Source organism: Phyllobates terribilis, unplaced genomic scaffold (genome assembly GCF_046119375.1).
Source record: "Phyllobates terribilis strain yellow unplaced genomic scaffold, ASM4611937v1 Scaffold_40__1_contigs__length_11209783, whole genome shotgun sequence".
NCBI lineage: Eukaryota > Metazoa > Chordata > Amphibia > Anura > Dendrobatidae > Phyllobates > Phyllobates terribilis.
The window spans coordinates 7,161,467-7,182,276 of NW_027362800.1; the positions used below are offsets into that span (position 1 = coordinate 7,161,467).

The 20,810-nt window shown below is 45.9% G+C and overlaps 14 non-coding genes and 3 pseudogenes across 14 annotated transcripts; all 17 read right to left on the bottom strand.

Annotated features, from left to right (window-relative positions):
- Positions 1-497: 497 nt before the first annotated feature.
- On the bottom strand, positions 498-688 carry LOC141188995 (U2 spliceosomal RNA). Its single transcript, XR_012263069.1, has one exon. It is a non-coding gene; the product is annotated as a U2 spliceosomal RNA (small nuclear RNA).
- Positions 689-1,805: 1,117 nt separating this feature from the next.
- On the bottom strand, positions 1,806-1,996 carry LOC141184827 (U2 spliceosomal RNA). The gene has a single exon (XR_012259545.1). It is a non-coding gene; the product is annotated as a U2 spliceosomal RNA (small nuclear RNA).
- Positions 1,997-3,115: 1,119 nt separating this feature from the next.
- On the bottom strand, positions 3,116-3,306 carry LOC141188996 (U2 spliceosomal RNA). Its single transcript, XR_012263070.1, has one exon. It is a non-coding gene; the product is annotated as a U2 spliceosomal RNA (small nuclear RNA).
- A 1,123-nt stretch (positions 3,307-4,429) lies between these two features.
- LOC141185958 (U2 spliceosomal RNA) lies at positions 4,430-4,612 on the bottom strand. The gene has a single exon (XR_012260535.1). It is a non-coding gene; the product is annotated as a U2 spliceosomal RNA (small nuclear RNA).
- A 794-nt stretch (positions 4,613-5,406) lies between these two features.
- LOC141186229 (U2 spliceosomal RNA) lies at positions 5,407-5,498 on the bottom strand (annotated as a pseudogene).
- A 1,122-nt stretch (positions 5,499-6,620) lies between these two features.
- On the bottom strand, positions 6,621-6,811 carry LOC141188997 (U2 spliceosomal RNA). The gene has a single exon (XR_012263071.1). It is a non-coding gene; the product is annotated as a U2 spliceosomal RNA (small nuclear RNA).
- A 1,123-nt stretch (positions 6,812-7,934) lies between these two features.
- On the bottom strand, positions 7,935-8,125 carry LOC141188998 (U2 spliceosomal RNA). Its single transcript, XR_012263072.1, has one exon. It is a non-coding gene; the product is annotated as a U2 spliceosomal RNA (small nuclear RNA).
- Positions 8,126-9,250: 1,125 nt separating this feature from the next.
- Positions 9,251-9,441, bottom strand: LOC141188999 (U2 spliceosomal RNA). The gene has a single exon (XR_012263073.1). It is a non-coding gene; the product is annotated as a U2 spliceosomal RNA (small nuclear RNA).
- Positions 9,442-10,559: 1,118 nt separating this feature from the next.
- On the bottom strand, positions 10,560-10,742 carry LOC141185672 (U2 spliceosomal RNA). Its single transcript, XR_012260309.1, has one exon. It is a non-coding gene; the product is annotated as a U2 spliceosomal RNA (small nuclear RNA).
- Positions 10,743-11,266: 524 nt separating this feature from the next.
- Positions 11,267-11,382, bottom strand: LOC141186087 (U2 spliceosomal RNA; annotated as a pseudogene).
- A 1,119-nt stretch (positions 11,383-12,501) lies between these two features.
- Positions 12,502-12,692, bottom strand: LOC141189000 (U2 spliceosomal RNA). Its single transcript, XR_012263074.1, has one exon. It is a non-coding gene; the product is annotated as a U2 spliceosomal RNA (small nuclear RNA).
- Positions 12,693-13,816: 1,124 nt separating this feature from the next.
- On the bottom strand, positions 13,817-14,007 carry LOC141189001 (U2 spliceosomal RNA). Its single transcript, XR_012263075.1, has one exon. It is a non-coding gene; the product is annotated as a U2 spliceosomal RNA (small nuclear RNA).
- A 1,120-nt stretch (positions 14,008-15,127) lies between these two features.
- On the bottom strand, positions 15,128-15,310 carry LOC141185673 (U2 spliceosomal RNA). Its single transcript, XR_012260310.1, has one exon. It is a non-coding gene; the product is annotated as a U2 spliceosomal RNA (small nuclear RNA).
- A 524-nt stretch (positions 15,311-15,834) lies between these two features.
- LOC141186088 (U2 spliceosomal RNA) lies at positions 15,835-15,950 on the bottom strand (annotated as a pseudogene).
- Positions 15,951-17,071: 1,121 nt separating this feature from the next.
- LOC141189002 (U2 spliceosomal RNA) lies at positions 17,072-17,262 on the bottom strand. The gene has a single exon (XR_012263076.1). It is a non-coding gene; the product is annotated as a U2 spliceosomal RNA (small nuclear RNA).
- Positions 17,263-18,384: 1,122 nt separating this feature from the next.
- On the bottom strand, positions 18,385-18,575 carry LOC141189004 (U2 spliceosomal RNA). The gene has a single exon (XR_012263078.1). It is a non-coding gene; the product is annotated as a U2 spliceosomal RNA (small nuclear RNA).
- A 1,117-nt stretch (positions 18,576-19,692) lies between these two features.
- Positions 19,693-19,883, bottom strand: LOC141189005 (U2 spliceosomal RNA). Its single transcript, XR_012263079.1, has one exon. It is a non-coding gene; the product is annotated as a U2 spliceosomal RNA (small nuclear RNA).
- Positions 19,884-20,810: the final 927 nt, after the last annotated feature.

A 20,810-nucleotide genomic window follows, 5' to 3' on the forward strand; every position in this document is an offset into this window, starting at 1 on the left:
ACGTTTCAGAAAAGGCATTGTAGCAAACCAAAAAAGAAATTTTAAGCGCAGCAGAGTAACCAGCTCACATACCTGTTAGCTCAGGTGAGTTTAAAAGGCTGCTGTTGATAACAAGGGCATTTGCTAAATAGATGGTGTGTGTGCAACAATATACTGAAAGGTCAATTATATTGTGCAGCTTATCTCACCACCTGTAGTTATTTAGGTGAAAGCTCCAAAATGCTTGCCTAATATGTCTGTTTATCCAAAAGGAAGTATAGAGGGAGAGCTAGATAGATAGCATTGCATTACATTACATTACATGGCAATGCAATGCACAGTTGCTGAAGTTGAACCAAAATGAGCTTGTCATCTGGCTTCTGCAACTTTTAACATGAAAAATCCAATGAGGAGAAGAAAAGCAAAGCCAAAGAGTCCATCCCAAAATCCGACAAACAAGCAAAATGAACAAAAAGCATTGAATTCAATTCTTTCTGATTTTAGAAACTGCATTAAAGAAGGGGTGCACCGGTCCTGGAGATACTGCAATACCAGGTCAATGCGTGGAGTGGACAGAGCAAGCTCTTTTTCCATCTCCCTGTTCTAAAAATCCATTTAATATATGGTCCCCAGATAGGGGACGTATCAGATATTAAACTGATAAGAACAGATACTACACTTGATCTTAGCCAAAAGGCCGAGAAGCGATAACCAGAATTGGTTTCCGACTACGGTGCCACCCAAGGATTCTGAAAAGTCCATTTGTGGAGATGGCCACCTGGACTCCCGTTAAGAAGACATGCTGTCAACCTCTAGATCCCTCACATGCCTGCACTTTTCGGCTTGCTGCTGCTGCAATCCACGCGTTTTAGATCTGCATAACTCCACCTCTTTTAGCACAGTACCCTCAACCCCCGGCTGTTCCCACCCGCCTCAACACCGTTGGAAGGGAGGAGAACCAATTAAGGCGGGGGGGGGGGGTGGAACGAGCAGCTGTCTTCCCTTAGCAGGAGGGTTGCTGATTAATTACCTCTCCTGCTGCTGCTGCTGCTGGCTGTCCAGCAGCAGACTGAAGGTGGCTGCTGCTGTGCGCAGGTATATAAAGGCTCAGAGCCTATTATGACACGCGCAGCCAGCGTTCCATTGCCACATTCCGTCTACTGCAGGCGGGATACCTGGATGGCTGAATGTCACTGAGAAGCTCACAGAGACCGCCATAAGCAACAGTTTAAAAGAATGCCACAGACTAATCAACCAAACTTTTTGGGTTGGTTTCTCTTTTATAGTCTGCAGGCATTAAATGAAAGAAGTCAGTGTTCCAGCAGAGGGAGACAACGTTTCAGAAAAGGCATTGTAGCAAACCAAAAAAGAAATTTTAAGCGCAGCAGAGTAACCAGCTCACATACCTGTTTGCTCAGGTGAGTTTAAAAGGCTGCTGTTGATAACAAGGGCATTTGCTAAATAGATGGTGTGTGTGCAACAATATACTGAAAGGTCAATTATATTGTGCAGCTTATCTCACCACCTGTAGTTATTTAGGTGAAAGCTCCAAAATGCTTGCCTAATATGTCTGTTTATCCAAAAGGAAGTATAGAGGGAGAGCTAGATAGATAGCATTGCATTACATTGCATGGCAATGCAATGCACAGTTGCTGAAGTTGAACCAAAATGAGCTTGTCATCTGGCTTCTGCAACTTTTAACATGAAAAATCCAATGAGGAGAAGAAAAGCAAAGCCAAAGAGTCCATCCCAAAATCCGACAAACAAGCAAAATGAACAAAAAGCATTGAATTCAATTCTTTCTGATTTTAGAAACTGCATTAAAGAAGGGGTGCACCGGTCTTGGAGATACTGCAATACCAGGTCAATGCGTGGAGTGGACAGAGCAAGCTCTTTTTCCATCTCCCTGTTCTAAAAATCCATTTAATATATGGTCCCCAGATAGGGGACGTATCAGATATTAAACTGATAAGAACAGATACTACACTTGATCTTAGCCAAAAGGCCGAGAAGCGATAACCAGAATTGGTTTCCGACTGCGGTGCCACCCAAGGATTCTGAAAAGTCCATTTGTGGAGATGGCCACCTGGACTCCCGTTAAGAAGACATGCTGTCAACCTCTAGATCCCTCACATGCCTGCACTTTTCGGCTTGCTGCTGCTGCAATCCACGCGTTTTAGATCTGCATAACTCCACCTCTTTTAGCACAGTACCCTCAACCCCCGGCTGTTCCCACCCGCCTCAACACCGTTGGAAGGGAGGAGAACCAATTAGGCGGGGGGGGGGTGGAACGAGCAGCTGTCTACCCTTAGCAGGAGGGTTGCTGATTAATTACCTCTCCTGCTGCTGCTGCTGCTGGCTATCCAGCAGCAGACTGAAGGTGGCTGCTGCTGTGCGCAGGTATATAAAGGCTCAGAGCCTATTATGACACGCGCAGCCAGCGTTCCATTGCCACATTCCGTCTACTGCAGGCGGGATACCTGGATGGCTGAATGTCACTGAGAAGCTCACAGAGACCGCCATAAGCAACAGTTTAAAAGAATGCCACAGACTAATCAACCAAACTTTTTGGGTTGGTTTCTCTTTTATAGTCTGCAGGCATTAAATGAAAGAAGTCAGTGTTCCAGCAGAGGGAGACAACGTTTCAGAAAAGGCATTGTAGCAAACCAAAAAAGAAATTTTAAGCGCAGCAGAGTAACCAGCTCACATACCTGTTAGCTCAGGTGAGTTTAAAAGGCTGCTGTTGATAACAAGGGCATTTGCTAAATAGATGGTGTGTGTGCAACAATATACTGAAAGGTCAATTATATTGTGCAGCTTATCTCACCACCTGTAGTTATTTAGTTGAAAGCTCCAAAATGCTTGCCTAATATGTCTGTTTATCCAAAAGGAAGTATAGAGGGAGAGCTAGATAGATAGCATTGCATTACATTACATTACATGGCAATGCAATGCACAGTTGCTGAAGTTGAACCAAAATGAGCTTGTCATCTGGCTTCTGCAACTTTTAACATGAAAAATCCAATGAGGAGAAGAAAAGCAAAGCCAAAGAGTCCATCCCAAAATCCGACAAACAAGCAAAATGAACAAAAAGCATTGAATTCAATTCTTTCTGATTTTAGAAACTGCATTAAAGAAGGGGTGCACCGGTCCTGGAGATACTGCAATACCAGGTCAATGCGTGGAGTGGACAGAGCAAGCTCTTTTTCCATCTCCCTGTTCTAAAAATCCATTTAATATATGGTCCCCAGATAGGGGACGTATCAGATATTAAACTGATAAGAACAGATACTACACTTGATCTTAGCCAAAAGGCCGAGAAGCGATAACCAGAATTGGTTTCCGACTACGGTGCCACCCAAGGATTCTGAAAAGTCCATTTGTGGAGATGGCCACCTGGACTCCCGTTAAGAAGACATGCTGTCAACCTCTAGATCCCTCACATGCCTGCACTTTTCGGCTTGCTGCTGCTGCAATCCACGCGTTTTAGATCTGCATAACTCCACCTCTTTTAGCACAGTACCCTCAACCCCCGGCTGTTCCCACCCGCCTCAACACCGTTGGAAGGGAGGAGAACCAATTAAGGCGGGGGGGGGGGGGTGGAACGAGCAGCTGTCTACCCTTAGCAGGAGGGTTGCTGATTAATTACCTCTCCTGCTGCTGCTGCTGCTGGCTGTCCAGCAGCAGACTGAAGGTGGCTGCTGCTGTGCGCAGGTATATAAAGGCTCAGAGCCTATTATGACACGCGCAGCCAGCGTTCCATTGCCACATTCCGTCTACTGCAGGCGGGATACCTGGATGGCTGAATGTCACTGAGAAGCTCACAGAGACCGCCATAAGCAACAGTTTAAAAGAATGCCACAGACTAATCAACCAAACTTTTTGGGTTGGTTTCTCTTTTATAGTCTGCAGGCATTAAATGAAAGAAGTCAGTGTTCCAGCAGAGGGAGACAACGTTTCAGACAAGGCATTGTAGCAAACCAAAAAAGAAATTTTAAGCGCAGCAGAGTAACCAGCTCACATACCTGTTAGCTCAGGTGAGTTTAAAAAGCTGCTGTTGATAACAAGGGCATTTGCTAAATAGATGGTGTGTGTGCAACAATATACTGAAAGGTCAATTATATTGTGCAGCTTATCTCACCACCTGTAGTTATTTAGGTGAAAGCTCCAAAATGCTTGCCTAATATGTCTGTTTATCCAAAAGGAAGTATAGAGGGAGAGCTAGATAGATAGCATTGCATTACATTACATTACATGGCAATGCAATGCACAGTTGCTGAAGTTGAACCAAAATGAGCTTGTCATCTGGCTTCTGCAACTTTTAACATGAAAAATCCAATGAGGAGAAGAAAAGCAAAGCCAAAGAGTCCATCCCAAAATCCGACAAACAAGCAAAATGAACAAAAAGCATTGAATTCAATTCTTTCTGATTTTAGAAACTGCATTAAAGAAGGGGTGCACCGGTCCTGGAGATACTGCAATACCAGGTCAATGCGTGGAGTGGACAGAGCAAGCTCTTTTTCCATCTCCCTGTTCTAAAAATCCATTTAATATATGGTCCCCAGATAGGGGACGTATCAGATATTAAACTGATAAGAACAGATTTTTTTTTTTTTTTTTTCGAAAGCCCGAATTCGTGTACAAAACCCGAGTGCGCTTAAAAAAGTGACAAGTGCCACAAAAAAAGTGCACTAGGATGCTGGTCTTCTTGAAACCCTCTCGAAAAGGAGAAGGGTCCCCCAAACCATTCCCCGTCCCTCCGAGCCAAAAGGCCACAGCGAGGAGCAGGGACAAAAAGCCACCTCCAGCCGAAGCCAGAGGCGACCCAATCTTACCCCCAGCACCTGCCCGAGTTCTCACCCGAGCAAGGCACTGGGAGCCAAAGACTGTGCTCCCCTACCGGAAGAGGGGAGCCAACAACGCTCTCCTCCCGAAAGAGGAGAGCCAGGGGGGTTCAGGGGGGAGCGGAACCTGATGGCCACACACTCCCCCCCTAGACCTGCCAAGAGAGGAACCCGTAAGGGAACCGCATCCCGACAAAATCCTAGTAGGACGTGACACACGTGAATAAGTGGACACACAGTGACAAAGAAATTAAATAAATAGTGAAGGTTTCACAGTATAATACTGCCCGGACCTTCGACCGGGAATTGAAAAATTCCCCATCCTAAGGCCAGAAGGCCCGGAATAAGGGTGTGTGCGAAGAAAGAAAATTTGAAGTGCTTGTGCAAATGTGCCATAAACTCAAGTGGGGTTCCCAATCCCAGTGAGTTAAGGCACCCCAGGGTCACCACTCCTGGGGCACTTCACACTTCGGGCTTTCGATCTTCCCCGGCCCAATGGCGTCGATCCTGGGGGGCCATGCTTTCCACCAGATGACTATATTAGCCACCTGGCGTACTAACAAGCGCCTAAACCCCAGTGTGCATAATGTATCAATCTACTAGGGCGGCCAACATCCAAAACCGCCTTTTCGAAAGATACTACACTTGATCTTAGCCAAAAGGCCGAGAAGCGATAACCAGAATTGGTTTCCGACTACGGTGCCACCCAAGGATTCTGAAAAGTCCATTTGTGGAGATGGCCACCTGGACTCCAGTTAAGAAGACATGCTGTCAACCTCTAGATCCCTCACATGCCTGCACTTTTCGGCTTGCTGCTGCTGCAATCCACGCGTTTTAGATCTGCATAACTCCACCTCTTTTAGCACAGTACCCTCAACCCCCGGCTGTTCCCACCCGCCTCAACACCGTTGGAAGGGAGGAGAACCAATTAAGGCGGGGGGGGGGGGTGGAACGAGCAGCTGTCTACCCTTAGCAGGAGGGTTGCTGATTAATTACCTCTCCTGCTGCTGCTGCTGCTGGCTGTCCAGCAGCAGACTGAAGGTGGCTGCTGCTGTGCGCAGGTATATAAAGGCTCAGAGCCTATTATGACACGCGCAGCCAGCGTTCCATTGCCACATTCCGTCTACTGCAGGCGGGATACCTGGATGGCTGAATGTCACTGAGAAGCTCACAGAGACCGCCATAAGCAACAGTTTAAAAGAATGCCACAGACTAATCAACCAAACTTTTTGAGTTGGTTTCTCTTTTATAGTCTGCAGGCATTAAATGAAAGAAGTCAGTGTTCCAGCAGAGGGAGACAACGTTTCAGAAAAGGCATTGTAGCAAACCAAAAAAGAAATTTTAAGCGCAGCAGAGTAACCAGCTCACATACCTGTTAGCTCAGGTGAGTTTAAAAGGCTGCTGTTGATAACAAGGGCATTTGCTAAATAGATGGTGTGTGTGCAACAATATACTGAAAGGTCAATTATATTGTGCAGCTTATCTCACCACCTGTAGTTATTTAGGTGAAAGCTCCAAAATGCTTGCCTAATATGTCTGTTTATCCAAAAGGAAGTATAGAGGGAGAGCTAGATAGATAGCATTGCATTACATTACATTACATGGCAATGCAATGCACAGTTGCTGAAGTTGAACCAAAATGAGCTTGTCATCTGGCTTCTGCAACTTTTAACATGAAAAATCCAATGAGGAGAAGAAAAGCAAAGCCAAAGAGTCCATCCCAAAATCCGACAAACAAGCAAAATGAACAAAAAGCATTGAATTCAATTCTTTCTGATTTTAGAAACTGCATTAAAGAAGGGGTGCACCGGTCCTGGAGATACTGCAATACCAGGTCAATGCGTGGAGTGGACAGAGCAAGCTCTTTTTCCATCTCCCTGTTCTAAAAATCCATTTAATATATGGTCCCCAGATAGGGGACGTATCAGATATTAAACTGATAAGAACAGATACTACACTTGATCTTAGCCAAAAGGCCGAGAAGCGATAACCAGAATTGGTTTCCGACTACGGTGCCACCCAAGGATTCTGAAAAGTCCATTTGTGGAGATGGCCACCTGGACTCCCGTTAAGAAGACATGCTGTCAACCTCTAGATCCCTCACATGCCTGCACTTTTCGGCTTGCTGCTGCTGCAATCCACGCGTTTTAGATCTGCATAACTCCACCTCTTTTAGCACAGTACCCTCAACCCCCAGCTGTTCCCACCCGCCTCAACACCGTTGGAAGGGAGGAGAACCAATTAAGGCGGGGGGGGGGGGGTGGAACGAGCAGCTGTCTACCCTTAGCAGGAGGGTTGCTGATTAATTACCTCTCCTGCTGCTGCTGCTGCTGGCTGTCCAGCAGCAGACTGAAGGTGGCTGCTGCTGTGCGCAGGTATATAAAGGCTCAGAGCCTATTATGACACGCGCAGCCAGCGTTCCATTGCCACATTCCGTCTACTGCAGGCGGGATACCTGGATGGCTGAATGTCACTGAGAAGCTCACAGAGACCGCCATAAGCAACAGTTTAAAAGAATGCCACAGACTAATCAACCAAACTTTTTGGGTTGGTTTCTCTTTTATAGTCTGCAGGCATTAAATGAAAGAAGTCAGTGTTCCAGCAGAGGGAGACAACGTTTCAGAAAAGGCATTGTAGCAAACCAAAAAAGAAATTTTAAGCGCAGCAGAGTAACCAGCTCACATACCTGTTAGCTCAGGTGAGTTTAAAAGGCTGCTGTTGATAACAAGGGCATTTGCTAAATAGATGGTGTGTGTGCAACAATATACTGAAAGGTCAATTATATTGTGCAGCTTATCTCACCACCTGTAGTTATTTAGGTGAAAGCTCCAAAATGCTTGCCTAATATGTCTGTTTATCCAAAAGGAAGTATAGAGGGAGAGCTAGATAGATAGCATTGCATTACATTACATTACATGGCAATGCAATGCACAGTTGCTGAAGTTGAACCAAAATGAGCTTGTCATCTGGCTTCTGCAACTTTTAACATGAAAAATCCAATGAGGAGAAGAAAAGCAAAGCCAAAGAGTCCATCCCAAAATCCGACAAACAAGCAAAATTAACAAAAAGCATTGAATTCAATTCTTTCTGATTTTAGAAACTGCATTAAAGAAGGGGTGCACCGGTCCTGGAGATACTGCAATACCAGGTCAATGCGTGGAGTGGACAGAGCAAGCTCTTTTTCCATCTCCCTGTTCTAAAAATCCATTTAATATATGGTCCCCAGATAGGGGACGTATCAGATATTAAACTGATAAGAACAGATACTACACTTGATCTTAGCCAAAAGGCCGAGAAGCGATAACCAGAATTGGTTTCCGACTACGGTGCCACCCAAGGATTCTGAAAAGTCCATTTGTGGAGATGGCCACCTGGACTCCCGTTAAGAAGACATGCTGTCAACCTCTAGATCCCTCACATGCCTGCACTTTTCGGCTTGCTGCTGCTGCAATCCACGCGTTTTAGATCTGCATAACTCCACCTCTTTTAGCACAGTACCCTCAACCCCCGGCTGTTCCCACCCGCCTCGACACCGTTGGAAGGGAGGAGAACCAATTAAGGCGGGGGGGGGGGGGGGTGGAACGAGCAGCTGTCTACCCTTAGCAGGAGGGTTGCTGATTAATCACCTCTCCTGCTGCTGCTGCTGCTGGCTGTCCAGCAGCAGACTGAAGGTGGCTGCTGCTGTGCGCAGGAATATAAAGGCTCAGAGCCTATTATGACACGCGCAGCCAGCGTTCCATTGCCACATTCCGTCTACTGCAGGCGGGATACCTGGATGGCTGAATGTCACTGAGAAGCTCACAGAGACCGCCATAAGCAACAGTTTAAAAGAATGCCACAGACTAATCAACCAAACTTTTTGGGTTGGTTTCTCTTTTATAGTCTGCAGGCATTAAATGAAAGAAGTCAGTGTTCCAGCAGAGGGAGACAACGTTTCAGAAAAGGCATTGTAGCAAACCAAAAAAGAAATTTTAAGCGCAGCAGAGTAACCAGCTCACATACCTGTTAGCTCAGGTGAGTTTAAAAGGCTGCTGTTGATAACAAGGGCATTTGCTAAATAGATGGTGTGTGTGCAACAATATACTGAAAGGTCAATTATATTGTGCAGCTTATCTCACCACCTGTAGTTATTTAGGTGAAAGCTCCAAAATGCTTGCCTAATATGTCTGTTTATCCAAAAGGAAGTATAGAGGGAGAGCTAGATAGATAGCATTGCATTACATTACATTACATGGCAATGCAATGCACAGTTGCTGAAGTTGAACCAAAATGAGCTTGTCATCTGGCTTCTGCAACTTTTAACATGAAAAATCCAATGAGGAGAAGAAAAGCAAAGCCAAAGAGTCCATCCCAAAATCCGACAAACAAGCAAAATGAACAAAAAGCATTGAATTCAATTCTTTCTGATTTTAGAAACTGCATTAAAGAAGGGGTGCACCGGTCCTGGAGATACTGCAATACCAGGTCAATGCGTGGAGTGGACAGAGCAAGCTCTTTTTCCATCTCCCTGTTCTAAAAATCCATTTAATATATGGTCCCCAGATAGGGGACGTATCAGATATTAAACTGATAAGAACAGATACTACACTTGATCTTAGCCAAAAGGCCGAGAAGCGATAACCAGAATTGGTTTCCGACTACGGTGCCACCCAAGGATTCTGAAAAGTCCATTTGTGGAGATGGCCACCTGGACTCCCGTTAAGAAGACATGCTGTCAACCTCTAGATCCCTCACATGCCTGCACTTTTCGGCTTGCTGCTGCTGCAATCCACGCGTTTTAGATCTGCATAACTCCACCTCTTTTAGCACAGTACCCTCAAACCCCGGCTGTTCCCACCCGCCTCAACACCGTTGGAAGGGAGGAGAACCAATTAAGGCGGGGGGGGTGGAACGAGCAGCTGTCTACCCTTAGCAGGAGGGTTGCTGATTAATTACCTCTCCTGCTGCTGCTGCTGCTGGCTGTCCAGCAGCAGACTGAAGGTGGCTGCTGCTGTGCGCAGGTATATAAAGGCTCAGAGCCTATTATGACACGCGCAGCCAGCGTTCCATTGCCACATTCCGTCTACTGCAGGCGGGATACCTGGATGGCTGAATGTCACTGAGAAGCTCACAGAGACCGCCATAAGCAACAGTTTAAAAGAATGCCACAGACTAATCAACCAAACTTTTTGGGTTGGTTTCTCTTTTATAGTCTGCAGGCATTAAATGAAAGAAGTCAGTGTTCCAGCAGAGGGAGACAACGTTTCAGAAAAGGCATTGTAGCAAACCAAAAAAGAAATTTTAAGCGCAGCAGAGTAACCAGCTCACATACCTGTTAGCTCAGGTGAGTTTAAAAGGCTGCTGTTGATAACAAGGGCATTTGCTAAATAGATGGTGTGTGTGCAACAATATACTGAAAGGTCAATTATATTGTGCAGCTTATCTCACCACCTGTAGTTATTTAGGTGAAAGCTCCAAAATGCTTGCCTAATATGTCTGTTTATCCAAAAGGAAGTATAGAGGGAGAGCTAGATAGATAGCATTGCATTACATTACATTACATGGCAATGCAATGCACAGTTGCTGAAGTTGAACCAAAATGAGCTTGTCATCTGGCTTCTGCAACTTTTAACATGAAAAATCCAATGAGGAGAAGAAAAGCAAAGCCAAAGAGTCCATCCCAAAATCCGACAAACAAGCAAAATGAACAAAAAGCATTGAATTCAATTCTTTCTGATTTTAGAAACTGCATTAAAGAAGGGGTGCACCGGTCCTGGAGATACTGCAATACCAGGTCAATGCGTGGAGTGGAAAGAGCAAGCTCTTTTTCCATCTCCCTGTTCTAAAAATCCATTTAATATATGGTCCCCAGATAGGGGACGTATCAGATATTAAACTGATAAGAACAGATTTTTTGGATTGAAGCTGCATCCAAGGCACTGAAAAATGTGACCGAAGTCACACCAAAACAGCGCACGAGGCGAGGATTCATGTGGACCCTTCCCGGAGGAGAGGGTCCCCAATAAACCATCCCCATCCCTCCGAGCCAGAAGGCCACAGCGAGGGTCAGGGATCTCCGATGCTCTCCCTAGCCGAAGCCGGAGAAGAGCCGTTTTCGTGCTCCCAGCTTCCATCTAGGCTGCCACCCTAGTGGAGCTGGAGCCTGTGTTGGTTTCTCAGCCCAAAGCTGACCGGACCTCCGACCGGGTTTATAAAAATTCCCCTTCCTAGCCCGGAGGCCAGGAATAGGGGGGGTTGCTCAGAAAGTATGATTGGCAAAGGTGCGGCGTGCTACGAAGCCAAGTCTTTCTGGGGTTCCCAGTCCCAGTAAGCTTGGACTCCCACCAGGGCGCCTACTCCTGGGGCACATTGCTCCAAAGCCCTCACACTTACCCAGCCTAGTGACTTCGATCCTGGAGGGCCATGTTTTCCATCAGATAACTCTATGAGACACCTGGCGTACTAACAAGTGCACCAAACCAGTGTGTAATATGCATCAATTTACTAGGGCAGCCCAAGGACAAAACTGCCTTTTCAAAAGATACTACACTTGATCTTAGCCAAAAGGCCGAGAAGCGATAACCAGAATTGGTTTCCGACTACGGTGCCACCCAAGGATTCTGAAAAGTCCATTTGTGGAGATGGCCACCTGGACTCCCGTTAAGAAGACATGCTGTCAACATCTAGATCCCTCACATGCCTGCACTTTTCGGCTTGCTGCTGCTGCAATCCACGCGTTTTAGATCTGCATAACTCCACCTCTTTTAGCACAGTACCCTCAACCCCGGCTGTTCCCACCCGCCTCAACACCGTTGGAAGGGAGGAGAACCAATTAAGGCGGGGGGGGGGTGGAACGAGCAGCTGTCTACCCTTAGCAGGAGGGTTGCTGATTAATTACCTCTCCTGCTGCTGCTGCTGCTGGCTGTCCAGCAGCAGACTGAAGGTGGCTGCTGCTGTGCGCAGGTATATAAAGGCTCAGAGCCTATTATGACACGCGCAGCCAGCGTTCCATTGCCACATTCCGTCTACTGCAGGCGGGATACCTGGATGGCTGAATGTCACTGAGAAGCTCACAGAGACCGCCATAAGCAACAGTTTAAAAGAATGCCACAGACTAATCAACCAAACTTTTTGGGTTGGTTTCTCTTTTATAGTCTGCAGGCATTAAATGAAAGAAGTCAGTGTTCCAGCAGAGGAAGACAACGTTTCAGAAAAGGCATTGTAGCAAACCAAAAAAGAAATTTTAAGCGCAGCAGAGTAACCAGCTCACATACCTGTTAGCTCAGGTGAGTTTAAAAGGCTGCTGTTGATAACAAGGGCATTTGCTAAATAGATGGTGTGTGTGCAACAATATATTGAAAGGTCAATTATATTGTGCAGCTTATCTCACCACCTGTAGTTATTTAGGTGAAAGCTCCAAAATGCTTGCCTAATATGTCTGTTTATCCAAAAGGAAGTATAGAGGGAGAGCTAGATAGATAGCATTGCATTACATTACATTACATGGCAATGCAATGCACAGTTGCTGAAGTTGAACCAAAATGAGCTTGTCATCTGGCTTCTGCAACTTTTAACATGAAAAATCCAATGAGGAGAAGAAAAGCAAAGCCAAAGAGTCCATCCCAAAATCCGACAAACAAGCAAAATGAACAAAAAGCATTGAATTCAATTCTTTCTGATTTTAGAAACTGCATTAAAGAAGGGGTGCACCGGTCCTGGAGATACTGCAATACCAGGTCAATGCGTGGAGTGGACAGAGCAAGCTCTTTTTCCATCTCCCTGTTCTAAAAATCCATTTAATATATGGTCCCCAGATAGGGGACGTATCAGATATTAAACTGATAAGAACAGATACTACACTTGATCTTAGCCAAAAGGCCGAGAAGCGATAACCAGAATTGGTTTCCGACTACGGTGCCACCCAAGGATTCTGAAAAGTCCATTTGTGGAGATGGCCACCTGGACTCCCGTTAAGAAGACATGCTGTCAACCTCTAGATCCCTCACATGCCTGCACTTTTCGGCTTGCTGCTGCTGCAATCCACGCGTTTTAGATCTGCATAACTCCACCTCTTTTAGCACAGTACCCTCAACCCCCGGCTGTTCCCACCCGCCTCAACACCGTTGGAAGGGAGGAGAACCAATTAAGGCGGGGGGGGGGGGGGTGGAACGAGCAGCTCTCTACCCTTAGCAGGAGGGTTGCTGATTAATTACCTCTCCTGCTGCTGCTGCTGCTGGCTGTCCAGCAGCAGACTGAAGGTGGCTGCTGCTGTGCGCAGGTATATAAAGGCTCAGAGCCTATTATGACACGCGCAGCCAGCGTTCCATTGCCACATTCCGTCTACTGCAGGCGGGATACCTGGATGGCTGAATGTCACTGAGAAGCTCACAGAGACCGCCATAAGCAACAGTTTAAAAGAATGCCACAGACTAATCAACCAAACTTTTTGGGTTGGTTTCTCTTTTATAGTCTGCAGGCATTAAATGAAAGAAGTCAGTGTTCCAGCAGAGGGAGACAACATTTCAGAAAAGGCATTGTAGCAAACCAAAAAAGAAATTTTAAGCGCAGCAGAGTAACCAGCTCACATACCTGTTAGCTCAGGTGAGTTTAAAAGGCTGCTGTTGATAACAAGGGCATTTGCTAAATAGATGGTGTGTGTGCAACAATATACTGAAAGGTCAATTATATTGTGCAGCTTATCTCACCACCTGTAGTTATTTAGGTGAAAGCTCCAAAATGCTTGCCTAATATGTCTGTTTATCCAAAAGGAAGTATAGAGGGAGAGCTAGATAGATAGCATTGCATTACATTACATTACATGGCAATGCAATGCACAGTTGCTGAAGTTGAACCAAAATGAGCTTGTCATCTGGTTTCTGCAACTTTTAACATGAAAAATCCAATGAGGAGAAGAAAAGCAAAGCCAAAGAGTCCATCCCAAAATCCGACAAACAAGCAAAATGAACAAAAAGCATTGAATTCAATTCTTTCTGATTTTAGAAACTGCATTAAAGAAGGGGTGCACCGGTCCTGGAGATACTGCAATACCAGGTCAATGCGTGGAGTGGACAGAGCAAGCTCTTTTTCCATCTCCCTGTTCTAAAAATCCATTTAATATATGGTCCCCAGATAGGGGACGTATCAGATATTAAACTGATAAGAACAGATACTACACTTGATCTTAGCCAAAAGGCCGAGAAGCGATAACCAGAATTGGTTTCCGACTACGGTGCCACCCAAGGATTCTGAAAAGTCCATTTGTGGAGATGGCCACCTGGACTCCCGTTAAGAAGACATGCTGTCAACCTCTAGATCCCTCACATGCCTGCACTTTTCGGCTTGCTGCTGCTGCAATCCACGCATTTTAGATCTGCATAACTCCACCTCTTTTAGCACAGTACCCTCAACCCCCGGCTGTTCCCACCCGCCTCAACACCGTTGGAAGGGAGGAGAACCAATTAAGGCGGGGGGGGGGTGGAACGAGCAGCTGTCTACCCTTAGCAGGAGGGTTGCTGATTAATTACCTCTCCTGCTGCTGCTGCTGCTGGCTGTCCAGCAGCAGACTGAAGGTGGCTGCTGCTGTGCGCAGGTATATAAAGGCTCAGAGCCTATTATGACACGCGCAGCCAGCGTTCCATTGCCACATTCCGTCTACTGCAGGCGGGATACCTGGATGGCTGAATGTCACTGAGAAGCTCACAGAGACCGCCATAAGCAACAGTTTAAAAGAATGCCACAGACTAATCAACCAAACTTTTTGGGTTGGTTTCTCTTTTATAGTCTGCAGGCATTAAATGAAAGAAGTCAGTGTTCCAGCAGAGGGAGACAACGTTTCAGAAAAGGCATTGTAGCAAACCAAAAAAGAAATTTTAAGCGCAGCAGAGTAACCAGCTCACATACCTGTTAGCTCAGGTGAGTTTAAAAGGCTGCTGTTGATAACAAGGGCATTTGCTAAATAGATGGTGTGTGTGCAACAATATACTGAAAGGTCAATTATATTGTGCAGCTTATCTCACCACCTGTAGTTATTTAGGTGAAAGCTCCAAAATGCTTGCCTAATATGTCTGTTTATCCAAAAGGAAGTATAGAGGGAGAGCTAGATAGATAGCATTGCATTACATTACATTACATGGCAATGCAATGCACAGTTGCTGAAGTTGAACCAAAATGAGCTTGTCATCTGGCTTCTGCAACTTTTAACATGAAAAATCCAATGAGGAGAAGAAAAGCAAAGCCAAAGAGTCCATCCCAAAATCCGACAAACAAGCAAAATGAACAAAAAGCATTGAATTCAATTCTTTCTGATTTTAGAAACTGCATTAAAGAAGGGGTGCACCGGTCCTGGAGATACTGCAATACCAGGTCAATGCGTGGAGTGGAAAGAGCAAGCTCTTTTTCCATCTCCCTGTTCTAAAAATCCATTTAATATATGGTCCCCAGATAGGGGACGTATCAGATATTAAACTGATAAGAACAGATTTTTTGGATTGAAGCTGCATCCAAGGCACTGAAAAATGTGACCGAAGTCACACCAAAACAGCGCACGAGGCGAGGATTCATGTGGACCCTTCCCGGAGGAGAGGGTCCCCAATAAACCATCCCCATCCCTCCGAGCCAGAAGGCCACAGCGAGGGTCAGGGATCTCCGATGCTCTCCCTAGCCGAAGCCGGAGAAGAGCCGTTTTCGTGCTCCCAGCTTCCATCTAGGCTGCCACCCTAGTGGAGCTGGAGCCTGTGTTGGTTTCTCAGCCCAAAGCTGACCGGACCTCCGACCGGGTTTATAAAAATTCCCCTTCCTAGCCCGGAGGCCAGGAATAGGGGGGGTTGCTCAGAAAGTATGATTGGCAAAGGTGCGGCGTGCTACGAAGCCAAGTCTTTCTGGGGTTCCCAGTCCCAGTAAGCTTGGACTCCCACCAGGGCGCCTACTCCTGGGGCACATTGCTCCAAAGCCCTCACACTTACCCAGCCTAGTGACTTCGATCCTGGAGGGCCATGTTTTCCATCAGATAACTCTATGAGACACCTGGCGTACTAACAAGTGCACCAAACCAGTGTGTAATATGCATCAATTTACTAGGGCAGCCCAAGGACAAAACTGCCTTTTCAAAAGATACTACACTTGATCTTAGCCAAAAGGCCGAGAAGCGATAACCAGAATTGGTTTCCGACTACGGTGCCACCCAAGGATTCTGAAAAGTCCATTTGTGGAGATGGCCACCTGGACTCCCGTTAAGAAGACATGCTGTCAACATCTAGATCCCTCACATGCCTGCACTTTTCGGCTTGCTGCTGCTGCAATCCACGCGTTTTAGATCTGCATAACTCCACCTCTTTTAGCACAGTACCCTCAACCCCGGCTGTTCCCACCCGCCTCAAGACCGTTGGAAGGGAGGAGAACCAATTAAGGCGGGGGGGGGGGGTGGAACGAGCAGCTGTCTACCCTTAGCAGGAGGGTTGCTGATTAATTACCTCTCCTGCTGCTGCTGCTGCTGGCTGTCCAGCAGCAGACTGAAGGTGGCTGCTGCTGTGCGCAGGTATATAAAGGCTCAGAGCCTATTATGACACGCGCAGCCAGCGTTCCATTGCCACATTCCGTCTACTGCAGGCGGGATACCTGGATGGCTGAATGTCACTGAGAAGCTCACAGAGACCGCCATAAGCAACAGTTTAAAAGAATGCCACAGACTAATCAACCAAACTTTTTGGGTTGGTTTCTCTTTTATAGTCTGCAGGCATTAAATGAAAGAAGTCAGTGTTCCAGCAGAGGAAGACAACGTTTCAGAAAAGGCATTGTAGCAAACCAAAAAAGAAATTTTAAGCGCAGCAGAGTAACCAGCTCACATACCTGTTAGCTCAGGTGAGTTTAAAAGGCTGCTGTTGATAACAAGGGCATTTGCTAAATAGATGGTGTGTGTGCAACAATATATTGAAAGGTCAATTACATTGTGCAGCTTATCTCACCACCTGTAGTTATTTAGGTGAAAGCTCCAAAATGCTTGCCTAATATGTCTGTTTATCCAAAAGGAAGTATAGAGGGAGAGCTAGATAGATAGCATTGCATTACATTACATTACATGGCAATGCAATGCACAGTTGCTGAAGTTGAACCAAAATGAGCTTGTCATCTGGCTTCTGCAACTTTTAACATGAAAAATCCAATGAGGAGAAGAAAAGCAAAGCCAAAGAGTCCATCCCAAAATCCGACAAACAAGCAAAATGAACAAAAAGCATTGAATTCAATTCTTTCTGATTTTAGAAACTGCATTAAAGAAGGGGTGCACCGGTCCTGGAGATACTGCAATACCAGGTCAATGCGTGGAGTGGACAGAGCAAGCTCTTTTTCCATCTCCCTGTTCTAAAAATCCATTTAATATATGGTCCCCAGATAGGGGACGTATCAGATATTAAACTGATAAGAACAGATACTACACTTGATCTTAGCCAAAAGGCCGAGAAGCGATAACCAGAATTGGTTTCCGACTACGGTGCCACCCAAGGATTCTGAAAAGTCCATTTGTGGAGATGGCCACCTGGACTCCCGTTAAGAAGACATGCTGTCAACCTCTAGATCCCTCACATGCCTGCACTTTTCGGCTTGCTGCTGCTGCAATCCACGCGTTTTAGATCTGCATAACTCCACCTCTTTTAGCACAGTACCCTCAACCCCCGGCTGTTCCCACCCGCCTCAACACCGTTGGAAGGGAGGAGATCCAATTAAGGCGGGGGGGGGGGGTGGAACGAGCAGCTCTCTACCCTTAGCAGGAGGGTTGCTGATTAATTACCTCTCCTGCTGCTGCTGCTGCTGGCTGTCCAGCAGCAGACTGAAGGTGGCTGCTGCTGTGCGCAGGTATATAAAGGCTCAGAGCCTATTATGACACGCGCAGCCAGCGTTCCATTGCCACATTCCGTCTACTGCAGGCGGGATACCTGGATGGCTGAATGTCACTGAGAAGCTCACAGAGACCGCCATAAGCAACAGTTTAAAAGAATGCCACAGACTAATCAACCAAACTTTTTGGGTTGGTTTCTCTTTTATAGTCTGCAGGCATTAAATGAAAGAAGTCAGTGTTCCAGCAGAGGGAGACAACATTTCAGAAAAGGCATTGTAGCAAACCAAAAAAGAAATTTTAAGTGCAGCAGAGTAACCAGCTCACATACCTGTTAGCTCAGGTGAGTTTAAAAGGCTGCTGTTGATAACAAGGGCATTTGCTAAATAGATGGTGTGTGTGCAACAATATACTGAAAGGTCAATTATATTGTGCAGCTTATCTCACCACCTGTAGTTATTTAGGTGAAAGCTCCAAAATGCTTGCCTAATATGTCTGTTTATCCAAAAGGAAGTATAGAGGGAGAGCTAGATAGATAGCATTGCATTACATTACATTACATGGCAATGCAATGCACAGTTGCTGAAGTTGAACCAAAATGAGCTTGTCATCTGGTTTCTGCAACTTTTAACATGAAAAATCCAATGAGGAGAAGAAAAGCAAAGCCAAAGAGTCCATCCCAAAATCCGACAAACAAGCAAAATGAACAAAAAGCATTGAATTCAATTCTTTCTGATTTTAGAAACTGCATTAAAGAAGGGGTGCACCGGTCCTGGAGATACTGCAATACCAGGTCAATGCGTGGAGTGGACAGAGCAAGCTCTTTTTCCATCTCCCTGTTCTAAAAATCCATTTAATATATGGTCCCCAGATAGGGGACGTATCAGATATTAAACTGATAAGAACAGATACTACACTTGATCTTAGCCAAAAGGCCGAGAAGCGATAACCAGAATTGGTTTCCGACTACGGTGCCACCCAAGGATTCTGAAAAGTCCATTTGTGGAGATGGCCACCTGGACTCCCGTTAAGAAGACATGCTGTCAACCTCTAGATCCCTCACATGCCTGCACTTTTCGGCTTGCTGCTGCTGCAATCCACGCGTTTTAGATCTGCATAACTCCACCTCTTTTAGCACAGTACCCTCAACCCCCGGCTGTTCCCACCCGCCTCAACACCGTTGGAAGGGAGGAGAACCAATTAAGCCGGGGGGGGGGTGGAACGAGCAGCTGTCTACCCTTAGCAGGAGGGTTGCTGATTAATTACCTCTCCTGCTGCTGCTGCTGGCTGTCCAGCAGCAGACTGAAGGTGGCTGCTGCTGTGCGCAGGTATATAAAGGCTCAGAGCCTATTATGACACGCGCAGCCAGCGTTCCATTGCCACATTCCGTCTACTGCAGGCGGGATACCTGGATGGCTGAATGTCACTGAGAAGCTCACAGAGACCGCCATAAGCAACAGTTTAAAAGAATGCCACAGACTAATCAACCAAACTTTTTGGGTTGGTTTCTCTTTTATAGTCTGCAGGCATTAAATGAAAGAAGTCAGTGTTCCAGCAGAGGGAGACAACGTTTCAGAAAAGGCATTGTAGCAAACCAAAAAAGAAATTTTAAGCGCAGCAGAGTAACCAGCTCACATACCTGTTAGCTCAGGTGAGTTTAAAAGGCTGCTGTTGATAACAAGGGCATTTGCTAAATAGATGGTGTGTGTGCAACAATATACTGAAAGGTCAATTATATTGTGCAGCTTATCTCACCACCTGTAGTTATTTAGGTGAAAGCTCCAAAATGCTTGCCTAATATGTCTGTTTATCCAAAAGGAAGTATAGAGGGAGAGCTAGATAGATAGCATTGCATTACATTACATTACATGGCAATGCAATGCACAGTTGCTGAAGTTGAACCAAAATGAGCTTGTCATCTGGCTTCTGCAACTTTTAAAATGAAAAATCCAATGAGGAGAAGAAAAGCAAAGCCAAAGAGTCCATCCCAAAATCCGACATACAAGCAAAATGAACAAAAAGCATTGAATTCAATTCTTTCTGATTTTAGAAACTGCATTAAAGAAGGGGTGCACCGGTCCTGGAGATACTGCAATACCAGGTCAATGCGTGGAGTGGACAGAGCAAGCTCTTTTTCCATCTCCCTGTTCTAAAAATCCATTTAATATATGGTCCCCAGATAGGGGACGTATCAGATATTAAACTGATAAGAACAGATACTACACTTGATCTTAGCCAAAAGGCCGAGAAGCGATAACCAGAATTGGTTTCCGACTACGGTGCCACCCAAGGATTCTGAAAAGTCCATTTGTGGAGATGGCCACCTGGACTCCCGTTAAGAAGACATGCTGTCAACCTCTAGATCCCTCACATGCCTGCACTTTTCGGCTTGCTGCTGCTGCAATCCACGCGTTTTAGATCTGCATAACTCCACCTCTTTTAGCACAGTACCCTCAACCCCCGGCTGTTCCCACCCGCCTCAACACCGTTGGAAGGGAGGAGAACGAATTAAGGCGGGGGGTGGGGTGGAACGAGCAGCTGTCTACCCTTAGCAGGAGGGTTGCTGATTAATTACCTCTCCTGCTGCTGCTGCTGCTGGCTGTCCAGCAGCAGACTGAAGGTGGCTGCTGCTGTGCGCAGGTATATAAAGGCTCAGAGCCTATTATGACACGCGCAGCCAGCGTTCCATTGCCACATTCCGTCTACTGCAGGCGGGATACCTGGATGGCTGAATGTCACTGAGAAGCTCACAGAGACCGCCATAAGCAACAGTTTAAAAGAATGCCACAGACTAATCAACCAAACTTTTTGGGTTGGTTTCTCTTTTATAGTCTGCAGGCATTAAATGAAAGAAGTCAGTGTTCCAGCAGAGGGAGACAACGTTTCAGAAAAGGCATTGTAGCAAACCAAAAAAGAAATTTTAAGCGCAGCAGAGTAACCAGCTCACATACCTGTTAGCTCAGGTGAGTTTAAAAGGCTGCTGTTGATAACAAGGGCATTTGCTAAATAGATGGTGTGTGTGCAACAATATACTGAAAGGTCAATTATATTGTGCAGCTTATCTCACCACCTGTAGTTATTTAGGTGAAAGCTCCAAAATGCTTGCCTAATATGTCTGTTTATCCAAAAGGAAGTATAGAGGGAGAGCTAGATAGATAGCATTGCATTACATTACATTACAT